The 17,824-nt window shown below is 43.4% G+C and overlaps 1 long non-coding RNA gene across 1 annotated transcript; it reads left to right on the top strand.

Annotated features, from left to right (window-relative positions):
* The first annotated feature begins 49 nt into the window (after positions 1-49).
* LOC147371251 (uncharacterized) lies at positions 50-14,126 on the top strand. The gene is made up of 2 exons (XR_015163381.1): positions 50-2,557; positions 12,923-14,126. It is a non-coding gene; the product is annotated as an uncharacterized LOC147371251 (long non-coding RNA).
* The last annotated feature ends 3,698 nt before the right edge of the window (positions 14,127-17,824 follow it).

Raw genomic sequence — 17,824 nt, 5'->3', positions numbered from 1 at the left:
TCTTCTCACTTTAAAACAACATACAAATGTCAAGCTGAGTGACTTTTTTTTTTTTGGAAATAAACAGCAATGAAAATTTCTTAAACATGTACCGTTTTCTATTTGAAGCTATATCAGCTGCAAAATTAAATAATTACTGGATGGTTTCAGCACAGTGCCTTCTTCCTAGTCTATATCCACTGAAAAGTTGAAGGGAACATTTTATAATAAAGTCTTTTTTTTTTCCTTTCAATCTTGCCCAGTGAAAAATAAACTATGAGGACTTATCACCAATTCTGAGATTTCTTGGTGTACCCAGTACTCTCCAAATCATGTTTAGTCACTAGACTCTTTTCAGCCAGATCTGCAGTCTAGTCTGAACTCAGGTTTTCTTGTACTTATATATTTATTTCCTGCAATTGTCAAGCCAGAAAAATTCATGTCAGCCTCTGCCAAAAAGAAGGCACAAAGTAATCAAAGACTGCTTTTATTCAAACCTTCAATAATAACCATGTAATTATGGAAGCATTTAAAATAATCTCAGGAACTTCAAGTAAAACCATTCGTGTAAAAAGGCATTTGTGCATATACACTGTCATATACGGAGTCGTCTGTTCATCGAAGCAGTATCACAGCCATTCCTATAAATCATACTGACACATTCTGTTCTAGTCCAGCTTGCAAGATAGCTGCTTTCACGACATCCCCAAATCACAAAACAAGAAGCAGGGTATAGTCAAATTACTTTTCTGACAAACAAACCAAAAAAAAATAAAGGAAACTTGCAAGGATGAATTTGTATGAGACTGAAACGTGCTTGGAAGACCAAGAGCTGGGAGATCACTGTGATTCCTGTGGGCACCATGATATGCCAAAATCGCTTTATGACACTTAGCCATAACTGCAGCTAACCACATTGCTGGGGCTCCTTTCTTGGCATTATCAGAGCCTGTGAATATACGTGTGTGTGTGCGTAAATTAATTTCCTTGTGAAGATGCAATTACCTCACCTGCTATCTCCTGTCTCCATCTTAAATTTTCATCAAATGTTGCCAATTAGTTCACAAAACAGTATGGAAGAGTGGAAATTGAGGTGCAAAATGTCTTGACTTATGCATGAGCTGGATTATGCCCCATGATTTTTGTGGCTACTTTAAATATTCTGCAATCGAATTGATTAAACAATTAAAGCTGCTACAAACATGTCAGATGGAATTTCACATCAAATTTCAACTGGGGCTTGGAAATGTCATGTATTTTTCTAATGCTTTGGGATTCTTTACATTTCTGGAAAGTCACCTGAGGTTTTCACCATCATACAACAGACGGTTGTAGCAGGATGAAAGCTCTATCTCCTGGGGATTAGAAGCACTGGATTTTGTAATTTATAAGCACTGCAACCCTGAGCAAATAACTCACCTCTCTGAGATCTTTTTGTCATATCTAAGACATGGAAATAAGATTTGTTCTGCCCAGCTCATAGGATTCTTTAAAGATTAAATAAAGTAAGCCCATGTCTATTTGCAATGCAGTTTGAAAATTCTAAAGTGCAAAACAAATTCAGTAGCATTATTAAGAGAAGTCACTGTATCAGGAACTAGTTTGAAGCGATCATAAAAAAGCTATTGAGTACAACTGGTATCACTCAACATCTATTGAGCATCTACTCTTTGGAAAGCACTTCAGGTGTTCAAAGATGACAACAACACTGTCTTCCTAGTGAAGACTACTTAACACAACTAAAGCTCTAAAAACACACAGCAATAAACAAGTGCCGTGGTGGACATCAACAGAGAGTGTCGACAGATGGAAAGCGAACAGTTTCACCACGGCCTTCCAGGATGAGGGAAGCGTTGAGCTTTGACGGACAGTAGGTATTTTTTGTGTGTGCTTGTTTGTTTTTCATGGCTTTTAGGGTTTGGATACTGAGATTTTAAACTGATAAATAATCATATTCCTTTCCTACTCAAGTTCAAAGCCAACTGATAACTAGCTGCTGTTATCAGAGAGAAGCATATGTTTTTAATAGAGCTTTATTGCAGAGATTAAATTACAAAATGCCACTTGGCCTCTTGCCACCTGATATCCCCTTATGTAAATGTAGCACTCAGCTCTGGCAGGTTTGAACACCAGCGGGCTTCCCTACTGCGTCCCAGGTGGCTGCTAGTGGTAAAGAACCCACCTGCCAATGCAGGAGACTTGAGATTCACGGGTTCAATCCCTGGCTGGGGAAGATCCCCTGGAGGAAGAAATGACAACCCGCTCTAGGACTCTTGAGTGGACATGATTGAAGTGACTTCGCACACATGCATACAGGTCTCCCTAGTGGTAACAAGTCAAAACAGAACGTGCACAAGCCACGCACATAGCATTCCATGAATGAGAGGAGCGGGAGCTGAGGTGAAGCCTGCTTAGTTCCTGCCCCAAGCTCCTCAGTCAGGCAAGTCACACCTTCTCCCGCAGGGAGGAGCGAGCAAATCCCACCAAGAGAGGCCAGGAGGGCTTACTCTACAGAAATAAGTCTTCTCACGGAATCGGAAGTCCTGACATCGAGGTTCCTTGCTAGCATGAGGATGAGGTAAAACTATAACTTTCCTCTTTTTCCAAATGAGCAGCTATGTAAATAACCCAATCTTCTCCATTTAATTTGAAAGCCACTTTTCCAGATACCAGATTTTCTATGTATTTATTGCTATCTATTGCTTATCTCTCCTCTGCATCATTGATTTAGTTCCACCCCACTTTAAATATATTTGTGTCTGGAAAGCTTAGCTCCCCACCCCCCACGTTACTATGTTATACCTTGAAAGACAATTAGGAGTAAAGACAGATATAAATGAGGGAGATGTTCCAGATGAAGGAGGTGGCAAAGCAGGAAGAGGAGGTGAGACTCTATGTTACATCCCCAGGGAAAATGAATGGCCCACACTAGCTCAAGAAGAGAGTGTTTGCAAAGGAATTGGAAACAATGAACATAGAGCAGTATCTGCAGTGTAACATAACAGAACAAGTCATGACACCCTAAGACACTGAAGGTTTTTTAACAGGGTACCAACTTACAGGGGACTCCCCAGGTGGCTCAGTGGTAAAGAATCAGCCTGCCAAAGCAGGAGACACAGGCTTGATCCGTAGGTCGAGAAGACCCCCAGGAAGAGGACATGGCAACCCACTCCAGTTTTCTTGCCTGGGAAATCCCACGGACAGAGGATCCTGGCAGGCTACAGTCCATGGGGTTGCAAGAATCAGACATGACTGACTGAGCAGGCACTTGCACACCAACATACAAAAGGGGTTTTATGAAGACTACTGCTATCCTATTATTTTCTCAAAACTTTAGAAATCAAAGGAGAATACAGCTTATTAAAACAGTCTAAGAGTAAACAATAGGGACAAGGGTTATAGCTGAATACATATTTTTTCTTGAATGTTTAAATAAGACAAGGACTTGGGTTTGTCAATTTAGTCTAGCTATTTATATAACTAGGGTACAAGTACACCTCACTCCAAAATGCCTTTACATAATAACATACAATCCTATTGTTTCTTTACTATTGTGACCACTTCTAGTGGTTCAGTTCACTTCAGTTCAGTCACTCAGTCGTGTCATACTCTTTGCAACCCCATGAATCACAGCATACCAGGCCTCCCTGTCCGTCACCAACTCCCGGAGTTCACCCAAACTCATGTCCATCCAGTCGGTGATGCCATCCAGCCATCTCATCCTCTGTTGTCCCCTTTTCCTCCTGCCCCCAATCCCTCCTAGTATCAGAGTCTTTTCCAATGAGTCAACTCTTCACAGGAGGTGGCTAAAGTATTGGAGTTTCAGCTTCAGCATCAGTCCTTCCAATGAACACCCAGGACTGATCTCCTTTAGGATGGACTGATTAGATCTCCTTGCAGTCCAAGGGACTCTCAAGAGTCTTCTCTAACACCACAGTTCAAAAGCATCAGTTCTTTGGCTCTCAGCTTTCTTCACAGTCCAACTCTCTGTGACCCACTTCTAGTGGTAATGAATATCTAATGATAAAAGAGAAGAATTTAAAAATATGATTAACACCAAGAATGTTCTACAGCAAATTTTAAAATAGGAAAGTTTACTTTTAGGAGTCTTCACTTGACCTCCCAAGCCTTTGGGGGGAAAAAAAAAAAACAGTTCTTACTTCCGATGGAAATAATATGTTTTAAGTTTTTTTGCTTAAGGTATTTGGGTACTACCTGACTGGAGGAACAGGTGAGGGAAAAAAATAAAAGATACCAAAGAGAAATTCTAGAATTGGAAGGAATTAGTTATCAGAACCAGGAAAGTCTAATCACTTACCGACTTCAAAATTCATCTTTGCTGCTCAAATGAGCTGAAGACTGATACAGTTCAGTTCAGTTCAGTTGCTCAGTCGTGTCCGACTCTGTGACCCCATGAATCAGAGCACACCAGGCCTCCCTGTCCATGACTAACTCCCAGAGTTGACTTAGACTCACGTCCATCAAGTCAGTGATGCCATCCAGCCATCTCATCCTCTGTCGTCCCCTTCTCCTCCTGCCCCCAATCCCTCCCAGATTCAGAGTCTTTTCCAATGAGTCAACTCTTCCCATGAGGTGGCCAAAGTACTGGAGTTTCAGCTTTTGCATCATTCCTTCCAAAGAAATCCCAGGGCTGATCTCCTTCAGAATGGACTGGTTGGATCTCCTTGCAGTCCAAGGGACTCTCAAGAGTCTTCTCCAACACCACAGTTCAAAAGCATCAATTGTTCGGCGCTCAGCCTTCTTCACAGTCCAACTCTCACATCCATACATGACCACAGGAAAAACCATAGCCTTGACTAGACGGACCTTTGTTGGCAAAGTAATGTCTCTGCTTTTCAATATGCTATCTAGGTTGGTCATAACTTTGCTTCCAAGGAGTAAGCGTCTTTTAATTTCATGGCTGCAGTCACCATCTGTAGTGATTTGGGAGCCCAAAAAATTAAAGTCTGACACTGTTTCCACTGTATCCCCATCTATTTCCCATGAAGTGATGGGACCAAATCCCATGATCTTCATTTTCTGAATGTTGAGCTTTAAGCCAGCTTTTTCCACTCTCCTCTTTCACTTTCATCAGGAGGCTTTTTGGTTCCTCTTTGCTTTCTGCCATAAGGGTGGTGTCATCTGCATATCTGAGGTTATTGATATTTCTCCCAGCAATCTTGATTCCAGCTTATGCTTCTTCCAGCCCAGCGTTTCTCATGATGTACTCTGCATAGAAGTTAAATAAACAGAGTGACAATATACAGCCTTGACATGCTCCTTTTCCTATTTGGAACCAGTCTGTTCCATGTCCAGTTCTAACTGTTGCTTCCTGACCTGCATATAGGTTTCTCAAGAGGCAGGTCAGGTGGTCTGGTATTCCCATGTTTTTCAGAATGTTCCACAGTTTCTTGTGATCCACACAGTCAAAGGCTTTGGCATAGTCAATAAAGCAGAAATAGATGGTTTTCTGGAAGTCTCTTGCTTTTTTGATGGTCCAGCAGATGTGGGCAATTTGATCTCTGGTTCCTCTGCCTTTTCTAAAACCAGCTTGAACATCTGGAAGTTCACGGTTCACATATTGCTGAAGCCTGGCTTGGAGAATTTTGAGCATTACTTTACTAGCGTGTGAGATGAGTGCAATTGTGTGGTAGTTTGAGCATTCTTTGGCATTGCCTTTCTTTGGGATTGGAATGAAAACTGACCTTTTCCAGTCCTGTGGCCACTGCTGAGTTTTCCAAATGTGCTGGCATATTGAGTGCAGCACTTTCACAGCATCATCTTTCAGGATTTGAAATAGCTCAACTGGAATTCCATCACCTCCACTAGCTTTGTTCATAGTGATGCTTTCTAAGGCCCACTTGACTTCACATTCCAGGATGTCTGGCTCTGGTGAATGATCACACCATCGTGATTATCTTGGTCTTGAAGACTGATACAGGTTTTTATAAAAAGAACAGAATGAAATGAATCATACAGAAGGAACTGGGGTCTTTGAAACAGGGGGAGCCAAGAGGTCTTCTTCCTGCTGTTATATAAAATTAATATTGTAAAAACAGAATTTAAGAAAAGTGGTATTTACCAGCAAGCCCATGTGGACCATCAGGAAGAGTCAAGCCAAGTGCTAGCTTAGAATCATCTACAAAACTTGAAGGAACTAAACCTAAGAAAATAATTCCAGATTTATGCAAAGATCAGGTTACACTGCTGGCCACTGCATTATTTTTATAAATGTTGTAATTAAAATGTAGAAAACAAAAAGAGAGTTTGAATAAAATATGGTGTTCCTCAAGACAGAATCCACGTCATTTTTTAAAATGATGTAAAACAGAAACACTTCTGAATGTTCATAGGAGAATCTCTGTGGACCTTATCCCCAGCAAAACAGTTGTCACTGGAGAAAATTGTATTTAAAAACAACAATTTAAGGTCTATGGAAATTTTCCTAAGGGCATATAGCAAGTGGAGAAACATTTATTTAAGAAAATCCAACAACTCTTCATAAGAACAGCTCGGTGTGAGGGAAGCCCTCCTCCGAGCAGATGCAGCCATGAGGACAGGGCTCCTTTGGCCCCACTGCCAGGCTCATTTCCCCCTGGAAAGGGGGGTCTGTCAGCAGTGCTCACCCCCCCACCCCCGCTGTCCCTGTCCTCTGCTCCAAGGAGTAGCGGCACAGAGCGCTGAGGCTCTTTCTCCACCAGCACCCCTGCAAGGCAGGAGCTCCTCCATAGGCACAACAGACAGAGAACCCTGGGCCCTGATCACCTCACCTCTGCACTCACATAACGGGGCATCTGCAGTGTCCAGGAGCAGCTAGCGGAGAATCCCAGGTGCTGCTGCACGTCCCCAGTGCCCGCTCGCAGAACAGGACTGTACCCCGAGAGAAGGGGCCGCAGCCCCAACCCCATTTTCCCAGTGAGAAGCAGGTCTCAGCACACTGAGCTCTTTCCTCTCTCTAAGGGGACTGACTTTATTTGCAACAGAAAGGCGAATCCAAGCGTGGGGGCATTATCGAAAACCATGGAAATCTTGGTGGCGAGCCATTAAGAGGCTGGCACCCCCTTGAGAACCACAGGTAAGACACGAGACTGGCTAACAGGGATTCAGGGGAGAAAAGGCTGAGAGAGCCCTCCTGGGACCAGAGAAGGCCTGGACGAGTCCCCAGGCAAAGAGGCCGGACTTCAACTGGATTAGACCATGGAGCCAGTTGTGCCCAGGGCACTGTCAAAAATAAAAGAGCAATCAGCTAGCAATTAATAGAAGCTAATAGCTGACTGTGATACCAATGTAGACAGACTATCCAGAACGTCAGCAGGGAGATCAGAGAAAGAGACTGTCAGAGCATCACAGAGAACCTAACAAAAAACCACTGTCAAAGCTGGTGCTCTGTGACAACCTGGGGGATGGGGTGGGGAGGAAGCAGGAGGGGCTTTCAGGATGGAGGGGACACATGTATACCTATGACCGATTCATACTGATAAATGGCAAAAATCATCACAATATTGTATAGTAATAATCCTCCAATTGAAATAAATAAGATTAAAAAAAAAAAATCACTGTCCTCCTCTGAGTCCTACAACAGCCCTCTAGTAAGCAATGCCCCAGCCCTAACCCACTGCTTCTCACTTGGCTGCTCCAGATGCTCGGCTTTGCCATATGACAAGATGCCAAAGGCCAAGACTTCACAGGATACTTGATCTGTGCGGTACTGGGTCAAGGAAACTGACTACAGACTGGTTCCTTAAAAACTGTTCTTCTGTCCACTCTCTAGCTCCCAAAGTGGGTGATCAATTTTAGTATCAGTAATTTCATCAACAGTTTCAAAGGTGTTTCAATCCAGTAATTGAACATAGTAATTGAAGTGGCAGCAGAAAACCAGTGAAAACATATGAATGGTGTGTGGGATGCTGTGGTGCTATGTTGGGTATCTCAGTTCTACGTTGGCATGAGGATGCAATCCAGAAATTCAGGATAGGAGCCTCACTTACTCCTATCCCTCTCCCCCTGTACACAAACACACTGCCACCACCACTGCCATCATGACCCAGAAGGGACTAGAAAGAGCCAAGCAGGACGACATGACTCCTGCCAGAGGAGTTACAACAGCACTCTTTTGTTGCTGTTCAGTTGCTCAGTCGCGTCTGACTCTTTTGTGACCCCATGGACTGCACCACGCCAGGCTTCCCTGTCCTTCACCATCTCCTGGAGTCTGTTCAAACTCATGTCCACTGAGTCAGTGATGCCATCCAATCATCTCGTCCTCTGTTGTCCCCTTCTCCCCCTGCCTTCAATCTTTCCCAACATCAGGGTCTTTTTCAATGAGTCGGTTCTTCACATCAGCACTCTACTCCCCATGAAAACTGCCAAGAATGCTGAAGGGAAAACTGAGACAGAGGAAGCCCAGTCACTCAATTTAACATGGGAATCCTGGTAAATTCTCAGCACAACAGAGACATCCTCATGACTACTTCCTCCTAGTCCAGAGTGACCCCTCAACACTCTGTACTCCAAACCTAATACACACCTTAGCTCTCAGCATAAACCATTACATGTAACTCTCTGAACACATGGAGTTCCCTGCTTTTCACTGTCCTGTGTGTGCTGATCCCTGCTTAGAAACCCCTCCCCTCCTGTTTACATTTTGCTCACCTAGCCAGTTCCTTGGAGAAGGCACTGGCGACCCACTCCAGTACTCTTGCCTAGAAAATCCCATGGATGGAGGAGCCTGGTAGGCTGCAGTCCATGGGGTCGCAAAGAGTCGAACTCGACTGAGCGACTTCACTTTCACTTTTCACTTTCATGCATTGGAGAAGAAAATGGCAACTCACTCCAGTGTTCTTGCCTGGAGAATCCCAGGGACGGGGGAGCCTGGTGGGCTGCCGTCTATGGGGTCGCACAGAGTTGGACACGACTGACATGACTTAGCAGTAGCAGCAGCAGCCAATTCCTAATTATCACTTGAACTCTATTAAAACATCACTTTCCCCCAAAGTCTTACCTTATACCCCCAACCTGGTCTGGAGGTTCATTTCACATACTCCCATGTCAACTTCTATTGTAGCCTTTACAAGCTAGCAGAGCTATCTCTTGTTGATGTTTTTGACTGTAACTCATTAGCGATTAGAACCATTACTCACTAATCCTTTTATTCATAATATTCAGCACAATGCCAGGCAGAGAGGAGCTCGACAGATGTGTGCTAAGTGAGTGGATGATTGCAGTTTCTGGGGCAAAAACTGCTAGTAGAAGCCAAGGCACCCCAAAAGTAGAGACTATGACCACAAAAATAATTCCAGAACCCACTGCCAGTCATTCTAAGACTTCAAACAAATCGTTTCCATGGAGACTAGTTAACTAATGGACAGAGCTAAGCCTACAGGTCACAAGTGACTTTCTTTGTAGCTATAGGAGGCTATGGACTAGAGAAACAACATGAATCTCTGGTAAACTGAGATAAAATAATGTGATAATGTGTGATATATTTACATTAAAACAGAGACATCTTAGGTATTTTTTCTTAACTCATAGAAACGGTTTAAGAGTGCCATTTCAGTCACTAGAGCAGAAACTGGGAGAAAATATTTACACATAGAAACCTTCTTTGAGACCACACTCAAGTCTTACTTCATAAGTGACCATTTGGGACTGCCCTGGTGGTCCAGTGGTTGATAGTCCACCTTCCAATTTGGGAGGCGGGTGTTGGACTCCTAATCTGGGAACTAGGATCCCACGTGCTGCAGGGTGGCTGAGCCCATGCACTGCAAAGATCCCACATGTCTCAACTAACACCCAGTACAGCCAAAAATAAATAAACGTGCATGCTCAGTTGCTTCAGTCACGTCCCACTCTTCACAACCCTGTGGACTATAGCCCACCAGGCTCCTCTGTCCATGGGATTCTCCAGGCAAAAATACTGGAGTGCCATGCCCTCCTCCAGCAAATCTTCCCAATTCAGGAATTGAACCCACATCTCCTGCATTGCAGGTGGATTCTTTACCACTGAGCCACTTGGGAAGCCTAAAAACAAATAAGTGACCACTATTTAGGGCCTCCAGGCTTCTCTGGTGGCTCAGACGGTAAAGAATCTGCCTGCAAAGCAGGAAATCTGGCTTTGATTACCTGGGTCAAGAAGATCCCCCTGGAGAAGGAAATGGCAACCCACTCTAGTATTCTTGCCTGGAGAATCCCATGGACAGAGGATCCTGGTGGGCTACAGTCCATGGGGTCTCAAAGAGTTGGACACAACTGAGCAACTAACACACACACATTTAGGGTCACCAAATAAAATTCAAATACAGTATATTTTAGTATAAGTATGACCCAAACATATAAAGATCTAAGTATTTCCCAACCGTTGCATGGGATATACTTACACTTTAAAAAATTGTTGTTTATCTGAAATTCAAGCTTATGGGCATCCCATATTTTCATTTGGTTAAAAAAAAAAAAAAAACCTTCAAAAAGCATGTTATTGTATCATCGTAGTTTTCTAAAATATCAAAACTTAGCCCCTTACATCAAGGTCAACATTCCTCCTCATCCTCTCTCCAGTTTAATTACAAATTTTAAAACTTTTCTTTTCTGCACCATTTTCATTGACTGTCTCTGCCAGGACTCTGAGATACCTCTGTGCTGTTAAGAAATCTAAGGTTCGAGGGAAGTAGGCAGCAGCAAACTCCCAGCCTGATTACCAAGCCAGCAGCGCCTTCACACTCTGTCACTCGCATTACGGTTGTTACTAGTCACAATAAAAGTAATTATAGTCTCATTAAATAGGACTATTTCTCATAATAGCCTAATTTGATCTCCAATAAGGACTGGATCCAGCAGTGCTTTGGGAAGCACAGTGCTGTTGATCTCAGTGGCAGCCTACTTGGCACATGGAACAAAGATTTTTGTTTTCTTGTTCAGCATCACTACCACCTGTGAAATTCCTAAGGCTCCTTCTTCATGAAAATTCAATCTCCTGCTCAAGCTGAAAACATTTTTATTTATTATGGTTACACATAGACACTGAGGAGGATTCAATAATTCCCAACATCCCATAGTGAGGTTTTTTAATGTCTTTCTTTAGATGTATTTTGTATGAAACACACATCTTGATATTTTATTACCCTATTAAGATGAAAGCCATGTAAGTGTGACAATTATCATCTTTATGAACTTTATATCACTGCAAATTTTTTTCAAAAACCTACGTGTTACCTGCAAAAAAATTTTTTGAATTCACTTTTACAAGCCATTTTACCACATTAAAAATCAGTTCTGCCATTTAAAATTTGATGGTATAAGTAGAAATGTTACCAGCATCTTCATTTGTATTTCTTCCTTTCACACTCAATTCTGTAGCAATTTATAAATTTAAATGCTGTTTTGAAAAGAACATCTCAACTCCACCCAACTGGAGAGCCAAGTCCTAATATATGTCCAGGTACATCAAGCATTATTTCAAAATCACCGGGTACTTGATCTTTCAGTCATGTCTGATTCTTTGCAACTCCATGGACTGTAGCCCGCCAGGATCCTCTGTCCATAGGGATTCTCCAGAATCTGTATTCTCCAGAATCTGGCTCTCCAGTATTCAGAATTCTCAAGAATAGTGGAGAGGGTTGCCATGCCCTCCTCCAGGGGATCTTCCCAACCCAGGGATTGAGCCCAAGTCCATGAATGTCAAAGACTCTACTCAATTTACCCTCATGCTCATCATTTGATTTTGTTGAGACACCTTTACTTCTGTGTAACAAGAAGGAGTTTCAACATGGTCTAGTCCCACCTCCTCCAGGTTCATGTGCTGTCCTTTGTATAACACCACCAAACCTCCAGATGTTCCTCCAGGTTACCTTCCTTCTGTTCTGGGCCCAGTGAAAATGGGAATTTCCACCAAGGAAGTTTGGATAGGACTCAGCTATGTCCAGGCACAAGTGAGGGCCACTTCTGCAGTTCAACTTAGAAGGAATCACATGCACTATTAATAGATCATTAAAGATCCTCCCCCGAGAGGGAGGAGCAAGGCTAATGTGTCACTTCAGAGAGTCACATACTCAAAGGACAGTATCACTGGTCCGTGGATGCTCCCTCAGCTCTCACATGGCTCCCTGATATGAGCAGAAGATGGGGTTAGACAGTTTTTCAAGCTAAACCTGATCTTCTCTGTGAAGTCTCCTGATACCAGTCTTCAAACACCTCCTCCAAGTACACACTGTGGCTCAGTCACACAGTCAGGTCTGACTCTTTGCAACCACATGGACTGCAGCACACCAGGCCTCCCTGTCCCTCACCATCTCCTGAAGTCTGCCCAAGTTCATGTCCATTGCATCAGTGATGCCATCCAGCCATCTCATCCTCTGACACCTTCTTCTCCTTCCCTCCAAGTACACATATAACCCACATTACCCACTCCTGGATCAGATTGGTCTTGGGTTTTCCCAATTTCACTTGTTCTCAACCCTGGCTGCATATTAGAAAAATCCAGAGAGTTTGTTTGTTTGGTTGGTTGGTTGGTGGTTTTGTTTCAGTACCAGTGCCTGGTCACTACCCTGAGAGACTCTGACTCAACCAGCCTGGGGCAAGGCCTGGGGACAAGCATCTCAATAGCCTCACCAGATGAGTCTATGATTCAGCTAAAGTTCAGAGCAGTGCCTTTTCTCTTTCTCATCTGTTGTTTCTAGCATAAACTATTAGCCAAGCTTCCTTCAGGGTCTTTTTTTTTTTTTGGACTCTCAAGATACGTTCTTCTGCAGAAGCTGGCTCTTAAAAATAGAGAATTTTGACCTGTAAATTAAAACTACAGTTATGGGACTTCTCTGGTGGCCCACGGGTTAAGACTCTGAGCTTCCAATGCAGGGATCGCAGATTTGAGCCCTGGTCAAAGAACTCAGATCCCACACACCCTGTGACGTGACCAAAAGATTTTTTTTTTTAATTTTTAACTACTGTTTTCCAGGTGGACTTTAAGGATCTGTTTTGGAAGGCACAAAGAGAACCACGACTGTTTCTTTCTCTCTGCCTTCCTATTATCACAATTCTAATCCTCCTGAAGGGACAGCTCTGACACTCATCAGGAAATGGTCGCACACTATAAAGAGAAGAAAAGAAGAACACAGAGATCGACATTTCCAGCTACCATCACAGCATGTTCACTCCCTTATTTAATTTCCCTTTTTCTTAAGCCCCTTCTGTTGAGAGAAGACTCCTTTACTGATATTCCTCCCAATAATATTTATGAGCTTAGGAAGGCATCAGTGGTTCTCTCCAAAGTACAAAAGAAATGACCAGAGTCATGGGGATTATTTAGGACCCTCGAGGTTCTCAGCCTCAGACTGCTACTACAAGGATCCCTGAAAAGAAAATAGAGACATTTTTACTAGCATCTAAGGAATTGGGCCTCACCCGTAATCTATCTTATTTATCTATGCAGTGACCCAAGGTGAGCACAGTTACTCCTGGGAGCCTGCCCACACATGGATCAATCCAAAGTGTCCTGCCTCGCAAGCTTAGGGTTTAAATCAAGCCACTTCCCCCAGAATATGCAACCTGAATGACTGTACCCTCCATTTACTACCATGAGAACGTCTTCTTGTGATGAGCCCAAAACCCTGTGGACTTAGCCTTCCCAAAGGGTATGGCCCCAAGAGAGGAAATGGAAAACGTGTTCCCTGTTTCACTTACTGTTGCTGTTGCCCTGTGTCGTCTGGACAACAGGTGGTCCAGAAACCTGTTGGAGGGACCGAGGTAGCACGCTGCTCTCACAGGCGTGGCAGTGTTGGCTCAGGCTGCAGAAGCACGGAGCTTTTCCCCACAGACGCTGCAGTCAGCTAGTAACCAGGCCTGAGAGCCCTGCAGCAGGTATGGGCTTGGCACCATCATATGCCATGAAAGCAAATGCCAAGAGCGTTCTCCACGCAACTGCAGTAACTTCCCTACATTCAAACCTTCATGTTGCAAGCTCTCAAAGATGTGAGCATGTAAGTGAAAATTCAGCTTGTACCCCATCTCCTGCTGCCGATGGTCCTTTGGCTCTGCCATCTCTCACCCCCTCTCCTGCCTCCAGTCTGTAAGGCTTCTTGCCGGCTCACTCAGTGCCAGCCCCTGTATGCCAGCTACTGTAGTTTCAAGGTACTACTGTAAGATTAAAAATGTTCTCTTTACTTTTTTCTGTTTGTCTATTTTTTATATATTATTGTGAAAAGTATTATAAATCTATTACACTACAGTGCTATATAGCCAGTTGTTTTAGTGGGGTACCTAGGCTAACTTTATTGGACTTATGAACAAATTGGACTTATACAAACATGCTTTCAGAAGAGAATTTGCTCCTATGTAGGGAACTTACTGGACTGTCCCTCTCGCTGTCATGCAGCCAGGAGGGGCTTGTCAGTATGACAAAGAGCTAGTGACACAGAGCTCTCCACTGAGGCACACCACAGAGCAAGAAACCAGGTGGAACGGACTTTTACGCTTCAGTCACATCCATGTCCAGACCGGACTATGTCCTTCACATCACACAGAGAGACCCTGCTGCCCTTGGGGACACAGGACCAATCACGGCTCCTCTCTGAAGTGTCCCCACAGGGCTGGATCCAAGTCATGTTCCTTTAATACTGAGGCCCAATCAGAGAAGTTGCTCCTTCCATGACTGGCATCCAAAGGAAGAAAGAGGAAGAACCCTGGAGAGTCAGTGAGAGCCTTCTCTTCAAATCAGCCTTCAGAGACTCTGCTTCCCCCAGGACCCACCTCAGATCTCTGCCTGGTCCACAGCTCCAGCCCCAGTCATCAGACCCAAAAGGGGCCTCCCCTTTCTCTCCTCCCAGCGTCACCCTCACCTCAGAATGATCAAAGGTGCGATGCTGCTGCTTTTTCCTAGCACTCAACAGTCACGAGACGGTATGAAGTTGACTATTTTCCCAAGACTCAGACTAGCAAGTGCTACTGATGACATAACAAGTGCTAGCTTATTACATAACACAAGGGTGACAGAACAAAAAGTAGGAGAAAATATTCATTTGGTCAATTACACTGAGGTAGAGATGAATCCTGTAAGTGAGCATAAATTCACGGGATTAAACCAGTCATTCATGCAGACATTTAGCTGCAGTCTATGAGGAAACTGCTCTTCAATGGCATACTCCCTGGTTATGGAATACTTTTGTGCCTACAGAAAGCCTTATTGGTATAACCGAATTACAGTGGGGCATGTAGAAAATCCACTGCTGAAGACTTCACACAAACCCAAAGCATGATTAACATGTATTACTTGAACCATTATCAACCATATACTCGCCAGACAAACCACTAAGTTCCTTTGCTTTCTTCTTTCACCCTCCTCTAGGTCAATGAGGAAGTACAAGCCTTAATTTAAATTCCCTGTTACTTTGGACAAACATGTCTCTACTTCATATAATCTCAATATAGCCTATTTAATTCTAAATTACGGATCCTATGAAGAGAGTTTTATTGCCTTTCCCATTTGCGGTTGTTTACACTTTGCTATCAATATCTTCCCACCAATATGCAATTCAGAGGCTGTTAACCTGACACTGAAGCTAACGGGTTATATTATGCTTCTGTTCCACTACAGTGCTTGTTTTTTAAAAAACATGAAGAGCCCATTTTGCAGATGTTCATACAGCCTCACAGCACAGATCTGCTTACATTCCACAATGACAATAAGCGTAGACCCCCACCCTCCTCCTCAGCAAGCTGCAGTTCAGAAATTTCAGGAATTTCATCTAAATTATTTGAGTCCTGAACCTTTCATCACGTATCGCTTGTCCAGATGAAGGACAGGCATCGGTATGGCCCTGTTGATGCAAATGCACGGCGTGCTTACAGCAACATCCAACCAAGCAGCAAAACCAGAAGAGCAGATGTCTCTAGGAAGAACGAGCCCCAAGACTGCCATTACCGAGCCGTCCAGTGCCATGATGCCAGGATGGATCCCAGAAAGGAGCTGTAAAGAGTCAAGGCCACAGGGGCAGCACATCTGTCTCAGCAGCATAACAGCCCGAGAGCCAGCTGAGAGCACGGCAGCGTGCTTTAAAGGGAGAAGAGTCCTCAGTGAAGGCGGGACGCACTTCATCTCCCTGGAGTTCAGCAGGAAGTCTAGAGAACACTACATATTGATCTCACCCCGCAACAAGACACTTGTATTTTATCTCCAGTAAATAGCCCTTGTGAGGCTTTTCAGGGACTCGAGGCAGTGAAGATAAGAATGCATTTTCCTCTGGTCCTTTTATTTAAAAGTAACTTGTAAGTTAAAACATAGACACACACACACACTCTCTCTACAGAAAAACCCTGAAAGCAGGATGTCCCAGTAGTCAGGCACAGGGTTAGCAAGTCCGCCTACAACGGAGCTTTGTTCCAGGTATTGATTGAGTGTGACACCTAAAGCAAGCGTCTTCATCTCGCCCTATCTCCCTGTCACCAGTGAGAAAACGAGGCTGATAAAGCTGCCGGGGTCCCTCACAGGGGTCCTGCATATCTCTGTAATGAGCGCAAATATGCTTCCAATGAGAAGATTGTGCTGAAATGCTTGGAAACAAGATGAATTAACAATAAACAGAAGAGAACTGACAACACTGAAGAGGCTATGGAGACTTAGTCAGTCTGATTATGCCTCAGGAAAATGACACTTCAGTGCCCGTTTTGAGTGGCTGAGCTAGAGTCCAAAACCCTGTGGGGACTAGTCTTATTGCCAGTTTTCATGTTTTTATGTTGGAGTTTAATGCATTTTTGCATTCATGTTCACATCCTTGTCTTTCTTTTCCTCTTTTTTTTTAACAATGTTTTACATGCTGTGGTGATTCATCTTAAAACTCACATATATAATACAGTAAGCATAAAAAAAGGGTCTAGGATCAAATGACATGTGATCATTTTGCTGGCTGGAAATAATTAAAGAAGTATCACAATAACCATTAGTCATTGCTTTCATCATTTGTTTATCTGGAATTATGCAAACGACAGAACCAAACCAGCCAGCTGAAATCTGTCTCCCTCTCCCTCCTCCACATCCAACTCCCAAACTTTCTGGCTTTCAGAGTAGCTGCATTTAGAGCTGTAGGATGATGGTGAGCCAGACAAAGGCATCATGCAGCAGAGGAGGAACACAAAGAACACCTACCCACTAGGGTTTTTTCTTTCTCTTTTTCTCAGGCCATAAATGAAGTAGATCCAGATTTTTATGGAGCCTACAGACTGTACAGTTTGGGAGCCCTCTTTGAGACTGAGAACACAGAGTTTTTCAGAAATATATATCCATGTCAACACATGGCTAGGGCCCCTTTTACATGAAAGGGTCTCAAGCTGAAAATAAATCTGCCTCCAGCCCTATGTAACAGGGCTGGTAGGATATTCCCGTCTCTCATTTTCCCTCACACAGCCCTGGAGCCTACTTATCATGATCCTCTACCACTTTTTCCCCATGATCCTTTTCCTTCTACAGTTTTTCTGGAACCTGGGAAATAGATGGATTCTGCAGGTAGGTGAGAACACACCCTATTTGTAGGATGAAACATAGTGAGGACCAGCCCTCTTCCCAGAAAATTCCAAGAAATGATCTGAAGGGAAAAAAAGACCAAGGATAATGAAATTATTATTATTTTTTTTTGAATTTTGAATTATGTTCACTTTCTCACCCAAATCCTAGAGGGGAGAAAACTAGAGCTCAGCCCGTACCTGTGACGATTAAGGAAACTCATCACCTAGAGATTATCATATAAGTGAAGTAAATCAGAGCAAGACAAATATCATAGGATATCACTTATACGTGGAATCTAAATAAAACATAAATTGATTTATTTACAAAACAGAAATAGACTCATAGACACAGAAAACAAACATA

The sequence above is a fragment of the Bos grunniens genome, chromosome 5, assembly GCF_055505025.1.
Source record: "Bos grunniens cultivar Pamir isolate PY7600 chromosome 5, Bosgru_T2T1.0, whole genome shotgun sequence".
In the NCBI taxonomy this organism is placed as follows: Eukaryota; Metazoa; Chordata; class Mammalia; order Artiodactyla; family Bovidae; genus Bos; species Bos grunniens.
Note: the sequence above shows the minus strand (reverse complement) of the source record. Positions and strands in the feature narration are given on the sequence as shown.